The sequence below is a fragment of the Corythoichthys intestinalis genome, chromosome 12 (assembly GCF_030265065.1).
Source record: "Corythoichthys intestinalis isolate RoL2023-P3 chromosome 12, ASM3026506v1, whole genome shotgun sequence".
Lineage (NCBI taxonomy): Eukaryota > Metazoa > Chordata > Actinopteri > Syngnathiformes > Syngnathidae > Corythoichthys > Corythoichthys intestinalis.
In genome coordinates this window covers 10,164,638-10,183,209 of record NC_080406.1, presented here as the reverse complement: position 1 = coordinate 10,183,209, position 18,572 = coordinate 10,164,638, and positions in this window count along the sequence as shown.

Below are 18,572 nucleotides of genomic sequence, written 5' to 3'. Positions count from 1 at the left end.
TGACGTAAATGCGTCAATGGGCAAAACATACCGTCGACGGGTATTGACGGGTTAAAAAAAAAATACATGCGGATAAAGTTTAGAATGGCGGGCGCTCGCGATGCAAGCGGTTGTTACTAACACCAGGGCCGGCCCAGCCTATACGCAGACTACGCAGCTGCTTAGGGCCCCTGACCACTTGGGGGCCCCCAATCTGGCAATTGTTTTTTTTTTTTTTTTACTACAGTTTGCTTTATTTGACTTTTGTGAGTTTTGATACTTGATTACAAGCTTTAAAAAAATAAAAGTTCTTCCTTAACTTCTTTCTTTCCTCTTTTAGAAAAAGGTTTGGCGCTATCCACTGTAAGTACTGACAATCATTTGGGGGGAGAAGTTTTAAGTATACAGTGCAACAAAATCTGATTAATATACAAAATATGGACGTATGGGTTTCAAAGTATACTGTGACGAAATGGTGGGCAAAAAATACGGGCCCCTTTGCATTATTTTGCTTAGGGCCCCCAAATGGCCTGGGCCGGCCCTGCTAACACCCCCAAGGGGGCCGCTGTTATTTCAATGTGACCGGCATTGTCAGATTGAGCAAAGAGGAAGAAAGTGGGCGAGCGAGAGAGAGGGAGCGAAACAGAGGGAGTGAGATTGGTGAGTTTGGAAAGTGCGCGGGTAGCGCAGAGTTCAGTGGCTGCAGCCCCTGCGTTTTTGTTTTGGACAATAAAAGTATCCATAAAGAGCCCTCCGACGCCTCTCGGTGTTTTTATGCACGCCGCCGCCTTCATGAAGAGGACATGGGCCGAACCGACGACAACGAGCCAAGTGAATCGCCGGTTCACTCCTCACTATGGCGAGGAGTTGAAAACACCGCCAATTACCAAAAAGGGCAGAATTGGTGACACATGAAAGTGGCATAAAGCCAAAAAAAGCGGACCAGAATAGCCAGAGCCTGAAATAATTTCAAGGAAAATATGGAGGGTGCCACTGTGTGTACTCTTTGCTAAGCTGAGCTCGCATACCACGGTAGCACGTCGGCTATGAACGAACACTTGAAGCGCCATCACCCAAGTATAATTTTCCAAGACAACAAGAAACAACAAGCTAGCGGATTGTAAGTCCATACAACTTTCTAACGATTTTTTTAAAAAATGGAAGTTACCTTTATGTGCGTCGTATCAACGTGCATTTTTATTTAATAAAATAATTTATATATATATAATTTTTTTTTTTTTTTAATTTTATTTTATTTATTTTTTTATTATTATTATTAAATTTATTAGGATCATGGAAGCTCCCACTTGGGGAAAATATATACATACATCCTGTATATACATAATATAATGAAAATATAAATGGAAACAGCACTGGCCTGCTTACTGTAATCCATGACTACACTAATGTTAGTCACTTTATATTATAAATTATCACTGTGTATATACATATAGTAGTATACTATAAAATTAATACTATATATTTAATTTTTGTTACTGTGAATATGTGTGCCTCTCATTCAAAATAGTTGTGGTAATATTTCAGTGTGCCCTCTACTTTATCTATTTTCAGGTTAAAACAAAAGTTGAACAGTTTTCCCCCTCCCCCAAAAATGCGGAATGCACACCAGAAAAAGCATCTGAACTCACACAAAGTATTCTGAAAATGGTTGTCCGGGACATTGCAATTCATTTGAACATTTAGAACAATATAGACAATGACATACCACAAAAAGAGTAAGAATTGTTTTGACTCCTGTTAAAGAGGTGAAGTCTCAGTGTTTCCGTTTACATTTTTTTTGTTTTGTTTTTTTTCCCTAGTTAATGCCAGCATCATTTGGCCTCATTGTTTGTGATTTATTATTGATTTATTATTATTATTATTTATTATATTGATTTATGCTATTTATTTATACGTTAATAAAGAATGTAGGTGTTCCAAAATGTTTTTTTTTTGTGAATTAATAAGCTTCAACAAAAATGTCATTATTAAAGTAGTAAAAAAATAATAATAATAAATAAATAAATAAATTATTAGATTAGTCGACTAATCGTAAAAATAGTCGGCTGACTAATTTGAAACGTATTTGTTTGAGTGGCATCATAATGGTTTGTTTTGAAAGTGTTTGAGTTTAGTCTTATTGATTTGGGTGGATACTAGGGGTGTGCCATCTTAGGCAGCCCACGATTCGATTCAATTATGATTCAGGGCAGGGCTGGCCCAGCCTATACGCAGACTGTGCAGCTGCTTAGGGCCCCTGACCACTAAGGGGCCTCCAATCTGGCAATTGTTTAATTTATATTCTATTTTGTTTACTACAGTTGCTTTATTTGACTTTTGTGAGTTTTAATACTTGATTACAAGCTTGAAAAAATAAACGTTCTTCCTTAACTTTTTTCTTTCCTCTTTTAGAAAAAGGTTTGGCGCTATCTACCGTAAGTACTTACAATCATTTGGGGTGAGAAGTTTGAAGCATGCAGTGCAACAAAATCTGATTAATATATAAGATATGGACGTATGGGTTGGATTGCATGTATGGATTTCACAGTACACTGTGACAAAATGGTGGGCCAAAAATATGGGCCCCTTTGCATTATTTTGCTTAGGGCCCCCAAATGGCCTGGCCCTGATTGAGGGTGCTACAATTCAATTATTGAACGATGATCATGGTATTGACGGTGATCACAGTTATCACAACATTCCTAATTAATGAAGTAGCCAAACAATTTTATGTCCATTATTTATTTAAAATACCCTAATGATTCAACAAGTAGCCAAACAATTTTATGTCCATTATTTATTTAAAATATCCTAATGATTCAACAGGAACGATGGAAACATGGCCATACAACAAAAAGCTGCCCTTAAACTGCTTTTTTTTTAAACAAGAAAGTGCAAAAACATTAACCATTTTAAAGGCAGTACTTACTTCTCAACAAGCCCATACAACACACAGCTGACCTTCCTTGAGATACTCTTTTTCACAAGAAGGTGCAAAAACATTAGCTGTTTCAAAGGCAGTGCTTATTTCCCTCAACAATACAATAAAATTTACACTTGTGGAATGAATTCCACATTTTCTGGTAACAAGTGTCTTTAGAAATAAGACTACTTTCAACCAATATACTTTGTTTTCCCAGATTTCTGTACTATTTCGCAGGTTTGTAGTGTTACCGCTGTACTTAATCCTGTTTTTAAACGTTCTACATCTGGAGTAAGTTATGTCCACCACCAAACAACGTAAACTTGACATGGAAATACATGTTAGCGAAGTCGTTAATTAGCATAGCTCTCGGCGCAAACTAGTAACATCTCAAAAACAACAACAATAAAGGCTAAACAGTACAAGAGGGTTGGTGTACTCACCTCTGATAGACAGACACAGAATTTAGCAAAACACTACGCACTTTTTCCATTTAACACGACTTGAACCTACTGCTGGGCAACTGAAAGACAAGGAGCAACGAACTGTCTCTCGTCCCCTCTCGCTCTAAAAAATAACTTGCGCACAGAAGCGTGACCGCTGGGTCCCTGCCAGTCTCATACACAAATTTATTTTCCAGTCTTTTGAAAAGGAGTAAATCTCTCGCTCAGTAATCGGTAGCATCCATCATAACGATGTGCGTACGTCCATCAAAGGTGTCCAGGCAGCAGATGTGTCTTGAATTTCCTTCCGCTACGACCAGCTGTCATAAAGTTATTAGGGGAAAATCATCATTTTTGAACATTTATGAATCGTAATCAAATCGTCATGTGTCGAATCTAATAATCGATTTTTTGGTACTCCCTTAGTGGATACACTGCCCCCTAGTCGCAAAAGTTAATATGACATCACTCATTTAACATGGCTGAATCCATCTGCTCCCAGATGAGACCAAAATAAGCTAATATGTTATGAATTTTTGTTTGTTTGTTTGTTTGTTTGTTTTTTGGTTACATGTTTGAACAATTTGTTAAGCCAGTTCTTTTGTTTTTCTTAGATCCTCATTTATTTATTTTCTTAATACTGTTTGAGGCTAAGCTATGATATTTTAATTTACAGTATTTTTAAATGAAAGTGCAATCCTGCATAGTTTGAAGAAACACTCGGGAATTTTATTTTGTGTTCACATTTTATGCTCTTTTGAAACTGCAATATTTGCAAGCCTTTCTTTTACATCTCTGAAATTTATTCTGCAATGCATTAAATGTTCCTAATCCGATTACTCGATTATTCGAACTAACTAGTTGATAGATTATTCGACTCCTAAAATAATCGATACTCTAGCATTAATCAAAGAATTTGCAAGTCTTATTAATGGTGGTGTAGAAATATACTGTATAATACAGCTATCTCTTAAATCCAATAGCCAAAACTTTAATGCCAATTAAAGGGAAAGATTATGAAAGAATCCTGTTTAATATACAGAAAAAAATAATTTTTATGATGTGTAATAGTAGATCGAGTGGCCGCCTGACATGTTGGCAGATGTTTGACTATTTTAGCCAATTAAATGTGAATATCCCAAATCATCCACCTTTTCTCTTTATGTCATTAATACACATTAGCACCAACATGGCTGCTCCTATTAGCTGTCTGTATGGGGTGTACTCACTTTTGTTGCCAGGGGTTTAGATATTAATGGCTATATTTCAAGTTATTTTGAGGGGAAGATAAATTAACTCTATTATATAAGCTGCAGACAGACTTTGTGTCAAAGTGTCATTTTGTCAGTGTTGTCCAATTTGAAAGATATTAGGGCTGTCAAATGATTAAAATTTTTAATCGAGTTAATTACAGCTTAAAAATTAATTAATCGTAATTAATCGCAATTCAAACCATCTATAAAATGTGCCTTAATTTTCTGTAAATTATTGTTGGAATGGAAAGATAAGACACAAGACGGATATATACATTCAACATACGGTACATAAGTACTGTATTTGTTTATTATATCAATTAATCAACAAGATGGCATTAACATTATTAACATTCTCTTAAAGCGATCCATGGATAGAAAGACTTGTAGTTCTTAAAAGATAAATGTTAGTACAAGTTATAGAAATTTTATATTAAAACCACTCTTAATGTTTTCTTTTTAATTAAAATTTGTAAAATTTTCAATCAAAAAATAAACTAGTAGCTCGCCATTGTTGATGTCATTAATTACACCATGCCCACTCATGGTACTAACTAGAGATGTCCCGATCGATGCTGATTGATCGGGTCCGATCACGTAATTTTCAAAGTATCGGAATCGGCAAAAAAATATCGGACATGCCTTTTTTTTAATATATATATATATATTTTAATTAAATCGTTTTCTAATTGTATTTAACGTTACAAACATAATATGTTACACTCATCCAGAGTCTTTAGTTTAGGCTTAAGGAAGGGTTATCAAATTAATCCAGTTAACGGCGGTAATTTTTTTTTTTTTTTTAATTTATCACGTTAACTGATTTAACGCAATTAACGCATGCGCTGCACAACCCACTCACGCATTGTCGCGCCCAATCTGTAATGGCGCCGTTTTACCTATATATAGAGCTAAAAGGCAGTGTAAAATGAGTAGAGTGAATTTTGGCAGTCTTTGGAGCATTTTTTTAATTGGCTAAAGCCTTACAATCCCTCTCCCTACGATTAGAAATATCGTGGGAAGCAATGTGTGAAAGAAAGGTAGTAATTGAACTTTTTCTTAACACCCTGTATTAGAGCTGGGCGGTAAACCGAAAATTTACCGTCACCGAAATTCTTCACGATGACCGACGTAATTTTGACCATGTCGGTAAATTCGGTAAATTAATAAAACAAGAAAATAGTCTTTTCATCCCGCTTTGACTCTGTGTTATTCGTCTATGCTCATTCCCCTTTAAGAAAGCAGTGAATGTACTTACGTAGGGAGTCACGTGATCATCAGGAAGCCAATCAAACAGAAGCCCGGTAAGCTAACGCTAGCAGCTAATGCTACAAGCAAAACGTGATGGAGTGTGGCTTAAGGGAGGTTCGCCAAACTTTCACCCGACATTTAATAGACTCTTGGTGGCATCCAGACGGGCTTTCACCAGCTGTCCTCCCTTGTTCTCACAATTTCCGGAGATGGTGCGTTCAGTGCTTTCTACCGGTAGCCAGGCCACAGGCTAACGCTAGCCGCTAGCGCTAGCGGCCGCTAGCGGCTAACGCTACAAATGAACGTGATGGAGTCGGATAGCGGCTCTAACCTTGTCGAAACGGCTGAATTTAATGAGTGGATTGGGCATGGACTGCATCTAGCAATTACTATGTCGCGTTATTTTGTATCTGACTGTGTGTGATTTCTCTGATAGCTTTTGTGATGGTAAAGCATTCAGCATAGCACAAATGGCCCCAGCTATTTTTCTGTATGTGTTTAATTCTGTGTCATTATTGCTATCATAAAATCTTAAGTGTTTCATTTGCAGAAGATCAATATAGCTTTAATGTGTGTCTGTCTGTCTGTCTGTTTGGGGGTTCATGTATGTGTGCATTTATTAAAAAATGCACTGGGGGGGGGGGGGGGGGAGACCCTGAAACCATAAAGTAAACACTTGTATTGAATAATTATGTCACAGCAGCCATTAACAATAAATTGTCTTTTTGAAGTGTACTGTTCGAGCTGCAAGTCATTTGTGTTACAATGACATGTTTGCACAGGCATATCGATTTTGACAATGTACATTGTTTAAGCCATACACTCTGTTAAAAATGCTCATACTTGAATTCTTATTGTTTACAATTCATTTGTATAAACCTAATGTCTAGACTGCATGTACATTTGTTAAATATATCAAATTGAATGCTGGTAACTAAATCAACAAGAAACTGTTAATCTGTATTTCATGCATTGATTCAGATTTTCAAATTATATAACAGTCCGCTTGGACGACTTTATCGTCATTTATCGTTATCGAGATAAATCTGCTCCATTTATCGTGATACATGTTTAAGGCCATATCGCCCACCCCTACCCTGTATTATTTCCCAACGCAGAGAAGATATTTCAATTGGTACCACTACGCACAGTCATGGGTGTGCTTCCCATCATGCATTTGGGCACAACAGTTAAATGGCTACAGTATCATTTACTGAAAGCTCAACAAATACACTAGATGGCAATATTTAGTCACAATATACAAAGTCTCATTTATCCTTTAAGAATTACAAGTCTTTCTATCCGTGGATCCCTCTCACAGAAAGAATGTTAATAATGTAAATGCCATCTTGAGGATTTATTGTCATAATAAGCAAATACAGTACTTATGTACTGTATGTTGAATGTATATATTCGTCCGAGTTTTATTCATTTTTTTCTTAATGCATTGCCAAAATGTATATGATCGGGAAAAATTATCGGGAATGATTGGAATTGAATCGGGAGGAAAAAAAACAAAAAAACAATTGGATCGGGAAATATCGGGATCGGCAGATACTCAAACTAAAACGATCGGGATCGGATCTGGAGCAAAAAAACATGATCGGAACAACCTAAGTACTAACACATAAAATCAATTGGACCCAAGCGCCAGCAGAGGGTGCCAAACACCAAAAAACAAGTAACAAGCGGACATTACACTATAGTGTCATTTTAATCTGTTTGAGCGGGGCATGTGAGTTAATTGCGTCAAATGTTTTAACGTTATTAATTTTAAAAATTAATTACCGCCCATTAACGCAGTAATTTTGACAGCCCTAAAATATATATTTACATATCTGCAGAAATTCGAGGGGTGTACTCACTTTTGTGATACACTGTAAAATCCTTTACAAAGTTGAAGTGATTTTCTCCCTTTGTTGTTATATGGCTGAAAACACTCAAGTGACTTGAAGTTCTGTTCAGAGAGAAAAATTTTGAACAGGAGGGCATTTAAAAAAAAAAAAGTTTTTTAAACAGCAAAACCCTATCTGGAGATGAGAGCATGCGAGAGCAGAATTACAGACGCCATGACTTTGAAGAGATATTATCGCGTACTTACCTTGTTTCAATCCAAAAATTCCATGTAGCATGTATCACTGAGTGTCAAGACACAGCTGTGAATGGCCAAAGCTGGATTTTTGGGGGATTTTATGCAAGGGCGTAGGTTTGGTCTTAACATTGGTAGGGACGCTATGACGGCATAACCTGCATGTACAGTTTTTGCTGGGGATGGACGGGACATTAATAAGACTAAACAGATTGGGTACATTCTTCATAAATAGCTAGTTCCTATGGAAAAAACTTCAAATTATTTTCATGTGAGAAAGCTATTTTCAAAATGCTTCATATAAAGGACATTTACAGTGGTTGTGTTTTTTTTTTTTTTTGGGGGGGGGGGGGGGTTAAAATGTGCATAGATTGCAAATAATGTATATTTTTTTTAAAAAGGCAGACAATAAATACATTCGAATTTTCAATTCAGCTTTGCATTTAACAGTAGAAAACATACAGGAAGACGGCTCTTTAAGCAGCTTTCTACTCAAGTTTTACAGGTTAGCAAGTTCACACAGTTTAATGTGATGCTAACTCTGATGCAGGTCGGACATTCAGTAGCAAAATTAGTGGCGTGTTCCCCACCTCCACAACATTGACGTATTTTTACTAGGGCTGTCAAAATTATCGGGTTAACGGGCGATACATTTTTTAAATTAATCACGTTAAAATATTTGACGCAATTAACACACATGCCCCGCTCAAACAGATTAAAATGACAGCACAGTGTCATGTGCACTTGTTACTTGTGTTTTTTTGTCTCCCTCTGCTGGCGCTTTAGTGCGACTTTATATATGGGTTTAAGCACAATGAGCATTGTGTAATTATTGACATCAACAATGCCGAGCTACCAGTTTATTTTTTGATTGAAAATTTTACAAATTTTATTAAAACGATAACATTAAGAGGGGTTTTAATACAAAATTTCTATAACTTGTACTAACATTTATCTTTTAAGAACTACAAGTCTTTCTATCCATGGCTCGCTATAACAGAATGTTAATGTTAATGCCATCTTGTTGATTTGTTGTTATAATAAACAAATACAGTACGTAAGTACAGTATGTTGAATGTATATATCCGTCTTGTGTCTTATCTTTCCATTCCAACAATAATTTACAGAAAAATATGGCATATTTAATAGATGGTTTGAATTAGGATTAATTACGATTAATTAATTTTTAAGCTGTGATTAACTCGTTTAAAAATTTTAATCGTTTGACAGCCCTACTTTTCACATTACTTACCTTGGCTGCTGCCGCTGGACGAAAAAAACTAATATCCCTCCTCTTCAAGGGAGGCAGCATGATGACGTGTGTTTGTCGGGATTGTGTGAATGTTGGGGTTCTAGTCATCAGCTGATCAAATGTGCGCTTGAGGGTGGGGGGGGGGGGGGGGGACAATGGCCCTGGCACATTCAAAAAGTGAAAAGGAGTAAAATTAAATCTGAACATAATGAGTAATTCACTTAAAAATGGTGGGGTGGTCAATTCTATCCTTACAACATATGGGAAGGCAATCTAAATTACCTACCGTATATAACTGAACTCATTATAAAATGCAAATAAAGATGCTTAAAAGTTGGTGGGGACAATTTGAGCATCCTGAAAAGTTGCTAGTGTTATGTCCCTACCGTCCCTATGCAAACCTACGCCCTTGACTTTATGGGTGAAACATGGTCATATAACAAGGGTCGCGATGCAGAAATCGCAGACATCAAGGAGATTTTCTTTTTCATATATTTACCCTTTTAAATGTTTTTTTTTTTCAATTTATCTTTGTTTGGATCGATTATTTATCATCTAACATATCGGAGAAAATGCGACGTTAACAAAAAACAAACAAACAATTAAGCGATAGTTACTTTTTTACAGTAGCCACTTTTTTCATTGTGACATAATTTGTATAAAAGTTTAAAATATGTGAATGAATAATTTTTGAGTTTTTTTTTTTTTTTTTTTTTTTTACAACCAAATATGAGACATCAATTAATGATTCTAAGCTAAAATCGGCAGACATTTTGAATAATAAACATAATTAATAACCTTCGTTTTATTGCTGGGTTGAAACAAAAGCGGTTGCGCGACGTCTGTAAACGGGGGTTTTCAGGGTAAAACGGGCAAATTAAAAATAGTTTGGGGGCTTAATGTGCCATGAATCTGCTATGGCAGCATATTGAAATATTGTTCTATCAAACACAACAGTTGTTTTAGCTTAAAATACAGCAGTTTCTTTTAAAGAGGAGTGCAAGAGCAGAAACTGCTTTTTCAGTCTTGTCTGCTTTCCGCCAACCACAAAAAAAGGTAAATAAACCTACTTATATACTTTACAATGCTCTTAACAAAAAATTAAAACATATATACCCAAAAACAGTTGCTAAATATACCTCTAAACTAAATTACGAATGCATAAACACTCATATTACCTCAAACAAAAACTTATGTTGGTCTTTACAGGGAGCATCTTGGGTCAGCCATGTTACAACAACACTCTCATAAACCAATCCTCGAAACAGCAAAAATTTGATTTGAAGCTTTTTCCTATCAAATTACTCGATTTGATCGATTTATCGTTGCAGCACTACTTCTGACTGCAAACCTGTGTGGTCATGTGACTATCGTTACATCTGATTGGTTTATGGACTCATGTGATTTATGGTTGCGACGTTTCATTGGTGAAACTGGTAGAGCCACCGTCGCCATGTTTGGAAAAGTAGAAACTAATATGAAAAATAAAGAGTAAAAATATAACGACTCCAGTGTAGCCCAAAGTAGTGGAGTAGGAGTTGTGTTTTTTCTTAAATCGACTCAAGTAAAAGCAAAAAATATGGCTTGCTAAAACATTTCTCTCCAAAAGTTACTCAAGTAAATGTAACGATGTAACTGTAACGCGTTACTACCTAGGAGTGGGAACCTCTTGGTACATCATGATAAGATACGATTTGCGATACAAGGCTCACGATAACCATGATCTAACGATATGGCGATACAACGATTATTGATATATTGGTCAGGAAATCATTCTAGGATATTCTACAAACGACTAATAAACAGAAAAATAAGCTTCTGCTGTGAATTGGAATGAGTTTATCACTAGTAGACGTCCAATCCACTTCAAACGGATTGAACGTCTATGGCCGTCAGTGGCAGCCAATGCCGGGCAATGAGGTCATTTTGGGCCATTTAAGGTCATTTACCTGTTGATTTTCAGTTACTTCCTGTTGATTTTGGGGTATTTTATGGGTCAATTCCTGTTTATTTTGAGTTACATCACAGGAAGTGACCTGGGAATTACCCAAATGAATAGGCAGTGACTCAAACTCAACAGGAAATGACCTGTAAATGCTCTGGTTTGGAATGAACGAACGTTTCTAGTCTAAATGGATTGAGCGTCGAGCACCGTCAATGCAACCTTAGAGTTAACTGAGACACTATAGTGGAAAATTTTGGTAGCAACTTGTTGGTTCCTTTTTATTTTAGTTTTTTTTTTAGACTTTGACACCTTTTTAAAACGATATCTCGCATATGGATAACCTTTGGGGATACAAAGTATCACGATATACAGTGGGGCAAATAAATATTTAGTCAACCACTAGTTGTGCAAGTTCACCCACTTGAAAATATTAGAGAGGCCTGTAATTGTCAACATAGTTAAACCTCAACCATGAGAGACAGAATGTGGAAAAACAAAAACAGAAAATCACATTGTTTGATTTTTAAATAATTTATTTGCAAATCATGGTGGAAAATAAGTATTTGGTCAATACCAAAAGTTCATCTCAATACTTTGTTATGTACCCTTTGTTGGTGATAACGGAGGTCAAACGTTTTCTGTAACTCATCACAAGCTTTTCACACACTGTTGCTGGTATTTTGGCCCATTCCTCCATGTAGATCTCCGCTAGAGCAGTGATGTTTTGGGGCTGTCGTTGGGCAACACGGACTTTCAACACCCTCCACAGATTTTCTGTGGGGTTGAGATCTGGAGACTGGCTACGCCACTCCAGGAGCTTAAAAATTCTTCTTACGAAGCCACTCCTTTGTTGCCCTGGCTGTGTGTTTGGGATCATTGTCATGCTGAAAGACCCAGCCATGTCTCATCTTTAATGCCCTTGCTGATGGAAGGAGATTTTCGCTCAAAATCTCTCGATGAATGGCCCCATTCATTATTTCCTTTACACAGATCAGTCGTCCTGGTCCCTTTGCAGAAAAACAGCCCCAAAGCATGATGTTTCCACCCCCATGCTTCACAGTGGGTATGGTGTTCTTCAGATGCAATTCAGTATTCTTTCTCCTCCAAACACGAGAACCTGTGTTTCTACCAAAAAGTTCTATTTTGGTTTCATCTGACCATAACACGTTCTCCCAGTCCTCTTCTGGATCATCCAAATGCTCTCTGGCAAACCGCAGACAGGCCTGGACGTGTACTTTCTTCAGCAGGGGGACACGTCTGGCAGTGCAGGATTTCAGTCCCTGGCGGCGCATTGTGTTACTAATAGTAGCCTTTGTTACTGAGGTCCCAGCTCTCTGTAGGTCATTCACTAGGTCCCCCCATGTTGTTCTGGGATTTTTGCTCACCGTTCTTGTTATCATTTTGACGCCATGGGGTGAGATCTTGCATGGAGCCCCAGATCGAGGGAGATTATCAGTGGTCTTGTATGTCTTCCATTTTCTAATAATTGCTCCCACAGTTGATTTCTTTACACCAAGCGTTTTACCTATTGCAGATTCAGTCTTCCCAGCCTGGTGCAGGTCTACAATTTTGTCTCTGATGTCCTTCGACAGCTCTTTGGTCTTGGCCATAGTGGAGTTTGGAGTGTGACTGACTGAGATTGTGGACAGGTGTCTTTTATACCGATAATGAGTTAAAACAGGTGCCATTAATACAGGTAGCGAGTGGAGCCTCGTTAGACCTCATTAGAAGAAGTTAGACCTCTTTGACAGCCAGAAATCTTGCTTGTATGTAGGTGACCAAATACTTATTTTCCACTCTATTTTGGAAATAAATTCTTTAAAAATCAAACAATGTTGATTTTCTGTTTTTTTTTCCACATTCTGTCTCTCATGGTTGAGATTTACCCATGTTGACAATTACAGGCCTCTCTAATCTTTTCAAGTAGGAGAACTTACACAATTGTTGGTTGACTTAATACTTATTTGCCCCACTGTATGAGTAAAAACTTTGGCACGGTAAAACTCTTAGATGTACATTTCTCCCAAAAAATTACTCAAGTAAATGTAACGAAGTAACTGGAACGCGTTACTGCCCACCTCTGCTGGTCACAGCATGCAATAAAACCACTATGACAGAAACGTATTACTGGAATCACTGTACACAGCATACAATAAAACTCACTGCTATTTTGTAAATATGCCCCTGATAGGCTAAAATAAGCATCACGAGGGCTTCCAAGCAAGTGAAGTCAAAGTTTTTGCCTCAGCCAGACCATCACAGCTGAGCTTTTCCATCCACAAACATACTTCAAAATCAACACATTTTTTAACAGTTAAATTTAACATTCTATACATGTTGTGAATGAGGTCCATATATATATATATTTTTTTCATACTGTAGCAGATAACTGGCACCGTACAAATATGACTGACATTACAGCATTGTAAATGAACTCTTGTCATGTTATTTGCTATGCCCAGGCATCATTTCCACGGTTTACCTTCAAACTTTCCTAGTTTTGATTTTTCAAAAATATATCAGTTTTTGTAACAGATCATTTTGGGTGTGATAACAAATACATAAGTTCCCAAAAGAGCCGCACATTTTATTCTTCAGTCGGGCTTTTGAGGAATGACAACAATGGGAAGAAAAATCCACTTTTTTTGCCACACAATAGCAGTCTGAATGCTTGTCTTTCAGAATTCACAGAATAAATACACAAATGTGATAGCATAATAGCTAGAACCTTTCTCAAGGATCCTCAGCTTTGGACACAAGTAAGGTGTATACGCTTTTTGCATGCTAATGTCTTCTCCCTTTCAAGTGGTGAAGAAAGAACACAGTTGCGCCTTACTGCTGAAGTGCAAAAATGGCCACCATGCACCAAACATTTCTCAGGCCGTATTTTCCGACATTGGGTTAGTTAACGGGACGATCTGACGTGTGAACATGCTGTGGGAAATATTTTCTTCCAGTAAATAATTGTGCTTTACTTCCATTGGGACTCACTTTAAAAAGTGACTGATAAACTTCCCAGTAATGAGTTGAGACCCCCACCCCCAAAAAACCTAGAACTCAAACAGCAAAATGTAAACGCTTCAGATGGAAAAGTGGCTGTTAACTGTTAAAAAATATTATTTACTTTTTTTTTATTTGTACATGATGGTAATGGCACTTTATCAACAACTATTATAGAAAAATGTTGGTAATAATTTCACTTACAGGGGTTTCTTCAAGTTTTCCAGATAATAGAGTTGAAAGCAATTTTAGGGACATCCAAAATGTTTACTATAATTAAAAAATTTGAATACAGAGATTCCTCGCTACTTCACGCTTCAAACTTTTTGCGCCCTCAGTCCATCGCAGATTTTTTTTCCAATTAAATGAATAAATTCGGTAATTTATAACGCTATCAACACCATTTAACTTGTTAAACAGTTGCTGTGGCAACTCATTGTGTCTAAGTGAGCAGCTTAAGCGGATTTGAGTGGACTCACTCAATGAAGTATTTAACTCATTTACTCCCAAAAATGTATAAATACGTTCTATTTTTGTTTCAGTGTCCCAAAGACGTATCTATACGTCTTTTACGTTTTTTTGTTTTGTTTCTTTTTTCTAAAAAAGACATCTCTGGCTTCTGATTCAATTGAGGTCCAAAGCACAAAGCTGAAAATCCATTTTAAAGCAATAAAACTGGCCACTGGAGGGCAGTCGCGCATTTGGTAAGACCCACAACTCTATTCAATGGCAACAAGAGGCCAAGCTGCAAAGCCGGGGCGCTGGCGGAAGATGACCGAATGGATGCCAGGCGGCGGACGACCGAGCAGAACGACCAGGACCACTAGATGCCGTTGAGCTCGTTCTGCTCGCGAGCGGAGCCCGCAGAGAGTCAAAAAAATTCATCCTTTTGAGACAGGCAACAATGAGGGAAAAGTTTGACCGGACGTCGCGGCCACAATACCATCATCTGTCAGTTAGTTATGTGTAAATAAATTGTTACTTTGCTATCAAAAGCTCTATTTGTCTTTAAACATTATTCAGATGTTTGGGATGTAACTAAAGCAAAAACTAGCTGTGTTAAAGTCAAATTTATGTATGAAATGTATGCTTTCACAAAAAGCTCAATTTCTCCGTTTTTTTTCATCAGAAATTGGAAAATTGCTCAAACTAAGCTATTTTCCAATGCTGATTTCAAAAGAACGGAAAAATATATGAACTTACTTTTTTTCTCCTGAAAGAAGAGAGTCCAATCTTTCTTTTGGTGGGTTCCATGTTTATATAGAACAGAATTTTCTGTGGGCCTTGCAAAATCAGTCAAAATCCAATAAAACGGCCGGGAGCGAAGGGCCTTGCTCCAGTGAAAACGGCTGGGAGTGAGTGAATGAGTTAATAAAGACAAGCATTTTTCTACTTTTTTTTCTTTTTTTTTTTTAAATGGATTGGGCGTCTACTTTTTTTCTTGTTTAAAAATAATTTGGTGGGACAGTAACATGTTTAAAACTTATCGATAATTATTACATTTGCAGTGCTTAAAAACTATTTATTAAAATATATATGGCGGAAAACACTTAGGTGACTTGAAGCTCTGCTCTGAGACCCCCAATTTGTCAAAATTTCAAAATTGTGTGATAGGCACATGTGATACATCATTGGAAAGCTTAAAATGTCAATTTTCTGGAGGGCGTTTTTTTTTTTTAAACTATATTTTTTAAACAGCAAAACTCCAACTGGAAGTGAGAGCATGCGAGAGCAGAATTAAAGACGCCATGATTTTAATGAGATATTATCGCATACTTACCAATCCAAAAAACTCCATATAGCATGTATCATTGAGTGGCAAGACTCAGCTGTGAATGGCCACAGTCGGATTTTGGGGGGATTTTATGGGTGAAACATGGTAATATAACAATGGAAATCTCAGGCATCAAGGAGTGGTCGAGATTTTCTTTTTCTTAAATTTTCCTTTTTAAACGTTTATTTTTTTCAATTTTCCTTTCTTTGGATTGATTATTTATCGTCTAAAATATCGGGGAAAATGCGACAGTAACAAAAAAAATACAATTAAGCGACAGTTATGAGGTAAACATCCATGACTTATTTACAGACACTATTTTTTTCATTGTGATGTAATTTGTTTAAAAGTTTAAAATATGCGAGTGAATAATTTTTTTAAAGTCGTTTATTTTTTTTAACGAAATATTAGACATCAATTAATGATTCTAAACTTAAAATAACAGACATTTCCAATAATAAATATAATTACTTACCGTCTTTTTATGGCTAGGTTGAAACAAAGGCGGCTGTGTGGTGTCTGTAAACGGGGGTTTCCAGGGTAAAACGGACAAATTAAAAATAATTTGGGGGCTTAATGTGCCATGAATCTGTAATGGCAGCATATAGACATAATGTTCCATCAAACACAACAGTTCTTTTGGCTTAAAATACAGCACTTCATTTTAAAGAGGGTTGCAAGAGCAGAAACTGCTTTTTCAGCCTTGTCTGTAATTTCCGCCATATGCTGTTAATTTTAGACCAAGTAAACACACATGACGGCAATCACAAAACAGGTAAAATTAATTACTCTGCAACAAGGCACTTTATTAGCAACTATTATAAAAAATGTTGGTAGTTGGTATGTCACTTACAGGGGTTTCTTCAAGTTTCCGTTTCCCAAATAAATGGCGGAGTAGAAAGCTAGTTTAGGGACATGCAAAATGTTTACAATAATTACAAAATTAGAGTACAGTGATCCCTCGCTACTTCGCGCTTCAATCTTCGCGCCCTCAGTCCATCGCAGATTTTTTTTTTTTTTTTCAATTTTAATAAATAAATGCATTATTTTATAGAGCTGTCCCGATCGTCACCCCTGCCGCTTTTCTTGGCTTTTCTTTTTACTTATTGAAGTTTAACGATGACTGACAGCCAGTTAAGGTTTGATCTTGCCAGTGATGTAAGCCGAAACTTCAAAGCACCGCATGCGTCAACATGGTTTAACTTGTTAAACAGTTGCTGTGGCAACTCATTGTGTGTAAGTGAGCAACTTAAGCGGATTTGGACTCACTCTATGAAGCATTTAATAAACACAAGCATTTTTCTAATATGTTTTGTGTGTCGGTTGGCTCTCCTCCTCTAAGCCGCGACCGCCTGTAACTTTTCTGTAGCCGAAGAATTCCCATATCAGCGATTTCGTTTTCTTTGATGGTGGAAATAGGAGTTTCACCTCCCCCAGACATTGTGTAGCACAGCTCAGTCACTCACACTGAGCCTCACTGGTGCAAACAAAGGATTTCTCCATGCATTTTTGGGACATAAAAAATCGCTAATACCTTAGGGACGGTATGACGGAAAATTTTTGCGGTTTTGAAAACCTTGGCGTTTTCATTCCTTATATATATATATATATATATATATATATATATATATATATATATATATATATATATATATATATATATATACCTTGAAACCGGTAATGGGCACATGTCTACTAGCACACATATTTTATTACTGTATTTAAAAATATATACAGTGAAGTACTGTTAAACAAATTATAAATAGTTAAGTCTTAAATTAAACAAAACCAACAATAACAAAATACCACATAAACACATAGTGTCTCAATATCAATTCCTTCTCATGTTTGTTCAGATTTATTTCCTAAATTACTGCCATTTGGAAAAATGACTTTTACTTTCATTAAAAAGAAAAAAAACCTCCATGTAAAAAGTTTTTAAATTTAACACTCACAGGAGTTAAAGAGTAACTTTTTAGTATATTTTCTTCAAGCAATCATAGTTCTAAATATCTTTTTACAAACCGCTAAATTAACCCTTTGAAATGTTATCTCACAGAAAGCCCTAAGTACATGTCCAGTACGTAGCTTAATATTTTTTAAACAATTTTTAAAATTACTTTAATAGGTCAATAAAGTAAAATACTTGCACAGTGTTGCAGTTGCATGCACTTATTTTTGAATCCATCAACTCGAATGATTGATAGTCGTCTGAAAATGTTTAAATACTACTTATTTAACCTGCGAAATAATCAAAATACAAACAGCCTGGCCCGGTCCAAAAGTACCACAACAAGTTTCAAGTCCAGCGGCAGAATGGTGAGGACGCCAGATGAGTCTGGAAGGACGCGGTAATGTTTTGCATGTGTTGTACCGGCTGCTCGTCTTATTTGTTATTCATGAAGGAAGTTGGGTGAAGAGGCCGACTTCTGATGCATGTTCCTTTCACCGCTCTCTCTTTCTGGCATGTTTTTTCGTTGCAGTTGAATTTAGAGATTAAACTCTTCTTAATAAGTACGACACTATCAACTAATTGGTATTGCTGTTTGTGAGAAATCATCCACAAATCAGTCAAACTCTCGTCGCGTTTTGTCGTTTTGCTTTAGTTGGAGGCTTCGCGATGCGGGTTGGTCGACGTTTCAGCCCCCTGGCTATTTTTTGGG